This window comes from Scyliorhinus torazame, chromosome 24, assembly GCF_047496885.1.
Source record: "Scyliorhinus torazame isolate Kashiwa2021f chromosome 24, sScyTor2.1, whole genome shotgun sequence".
In the NCBI taxonomy this organism is placed as follows: Eukaryota; Metazoa; Chordata; class Chondrichthyes; order Carcharhiniformes; family Scyliorhinidae; genus Scyliorhinus; species Scyliorhinus torazame.
Window position 1 is genome coordinate 41,870,255 of NC_092730.1, and position 2,879 is coordinate 41,873,133.

The window sequence follows — 2,879 nt, forward strand, 5'->3', positions numbered from 1 at the left end:
TTTGGACATGGACTGTTTCATTAACAGAGGAGTTGTGAATGGTGCTGAACATTCTGCAATCATGGAAAGCCTGTGTGTGTTTGCAGCATTTACAGCGTGTCCCTGTGGGAGTAAATGCCATTTCAGACATTGGTTGCACAAATTAAGTGTTTGATGGAACCCCCTTCCAGCCGAGTAAAAAACCCGTTTCCTGGAAAGAAATGTCAGATATACTTGTGGCAAGAAGATAAATGTTTCTTTTTACAGTAACGTAAAGTATAAAAAATAACTAGCAGAGAATGGTTTCGATCCATCAACCTCTGGGTTATGGGCCCAGCACGCTTCCGCTGCGCCACTCAGCTCTAATGGTTATTATTGCGTTGAAGCGACACAATTCCTCACTTCGGCAGTGTTGTTCATCAGGACGACATGTGCTCGACAGCGCACCCTGGCGGCACAATTCCACTGTGTAACTCACCAACAATTGAACACACACACACACACGCAGCAGCTGGACACTGTCACTTTACACGCACACAAGCATCGACTGACTGATCATATATAGAAAGTGTTCCCATTAAGTTCCAGTGTTCTCTGCCTTCAGGTGACGCCCCGGAGGATTGGAGAATAGCCAATGTTGTTCCTTTGTTTAAGAATGGGAGCAAGGATAATGCAGGTACCTACGCACCGGTGAGCCTTACGTCAGTGGTAGGGAAATTACTGGAGAGAATTCTTCGAGACAGGATCTACTCCCATTTGGAAGCAATTGGACGTATTAGAGAGAGGCAGCACGGTTTTGTGAAGGGGAGGTCATGTCGCACTAACTTGATAGAGTTTTTGGAAGATGATTGATGCAGGGAGGGCAGTGGATGTTGTCTACATGGACTTCAGTAAAGCATTTGACAAGGTCCCTCATGGCAGACTGGTACAAAAGGTGAAGTCACATGGGATCAGGGGTGAGCTGGCAAGATGGATACAGACCTGGCTAGGTCATAGAAGGCAGAGAGTAGCAATGGAAGGATGCTTTTTTAATTGGAGCGCTGTGACTAGTGGTGTTCCGCAGGGTTCAGTGCTGGGACCTTTGCTGTTAGTCGCATAAATAAATGATTTGGAGGAAAATGTAACGGGTCTGATTAGTAAGTTTGCAGACGACAAAAAGGTTGGTGGAATTGCGGATAGCGTGAGGACTGTCAGAGGATACAGCAGGATTTAGATCGTTTGGAGACTTGGGTGGAGAGATGGCAGATGGAGTTTAATCCACAGGTCATTGAAAGGGGGAACACAGGTGGAGAAGGTAGTCAAGAAGGCATACGGCATGCTTGCCTTCATTGGCCGGGCAATTGACTATAAGAATTGGCAAGTCATGTTGCAGCTGTATAGGACCTTAGTTAGGCCACACTTGGAGTACAGTGTTCAATTCTGGTCGCCACACTACCAGAAGGATGTGGAGGCTTTAGAGAGGGTGCAGAAGAAGAAATTTGCCAGGATGTTGCCTGGTATGGAGGGCATTAGCTATGAGGAGCAGTTAAATACATTTAGTTTGTTCTCACTGGAACGACGGAGGTTGAGGGGTGACCTGAAAGAGGTCTGCAAAATTGTGAGTGGCATAGACAGAGTGGATAGTCAGAGGCTTTTTCCTAGGGTAGAGGGGTCAATTACTGGGGGGCGTAGGTTTAAGGTGAGAGGGGCAAGGTTTACAGGAGATGTACGAGGCAAGTTTTTTACACAGAGGGTAGTGGGTGCCTGGATCTCGCTGCCGGATGAGGTGGTGGAAGTGACATTTAAGGGCATCTTGACAAATACATGAATAGGATGGGAATATAGGGATACGGACCCAGGAAGACTAGAAGATTTTAGCTCAGATGGACAGCATGGTCGGCACAGGCTTGGAGGGCCGAAGGGCCTGTTCCTCTGCTGTACTTTTCTTTGTCTTTGTTCTTTGTTGTAAAATCTCCCCTCTTTCCTCTTGTGTAACTGTGTTATCTGCATCTTCACTCTGTTATTGAAAGGTCTTCCCTGATGTTAATTAAACTGCTTTCCGATATTTCAGTATATTCTCTCCCGCTGAACTGTGATTTCTACTGTGGAACCGAGATCTCTACTGTGTAACTGCTCTCTGCTGTGGAATATGATCTCTGCTGTGAACTGTGCCTCTGCTGGGAAACGGCGACCACTCCTGTGGAAATGTACTCTCTGCTGTGTTACTGTGCTCTCTGCTGTGGGACTGTGCTCTCTGCCGTGAACTGTGTGCTCTGCTGTGGGACTGTGTTCTCTGCCGTGAACTGTGTGCTCTGCTGTGGGACTGTGTTCTCTGCCGTGAACTGTGTGCTCTGCTGTGGGACTGTGTTCTCTGCTGTGAAACTGTGCTCTCTGCTGTGTTACTGTGTTCTCTGCTGTGGGACTGTATTCTCTGCCGTGAACTGTGTGCTCTGCTGAGAAACTGCGATCTCTCCAGTGGAAATGTACTCTCTGCTGTGAAACTGTGCTCTCTGCTGTGGAAACGTGGACCAGATGTGATGCAGCTGAGGATGCTGAGTGATGTAACGTGGACATGGCGAAGTTACTGGCCAGAAACTTCCGAATTCTATTTTTGTTTTGAATGGACAGCTACAATCCACGTGTTTATTCTAGGACACAACAATGAATAAAAATGAATCAGTGCTGAGCAGATTCTAACATCCCACACCTCCAGTTTGTTCTTATTGAGAACCCCGTCCTCGATGGAAGCTTTTGCTCTCCGAATCAGACCACCGCCTCCTGGGAATACAGCAGCGATACCTCCAAGATCTGATCTGTAACAGAATCACAGAACAATAGTGTCCCCTTGTGACTGAGGGAACAGGTGCTCCCTATCTGCCCTGTCTATACCTATCATAATCTTGTACACCTCGATGAGATCA

At 47.1% G+C, this 2,879-nt stretch overlaps 1 long non-coding RNA gene across 1 annotated transcript; it reads left to right on the plus strand.

The window, feature by feature from the left end:
- Positions 1-383: 383 nt before the first annotated feature.
- Positions 384-2,664, plus strand: LOC140400123 (uncharacterized). The gene is made up of 2 exons (XR_011938057.1): positions 384-655; positions 2,030-2,664. It is a non-coding gene; the product is annotated as an uncharacterized lncRNA (long non-coding RNA).
- Positions 2,665-2,879: the final 215 nt, after the last annotated feature.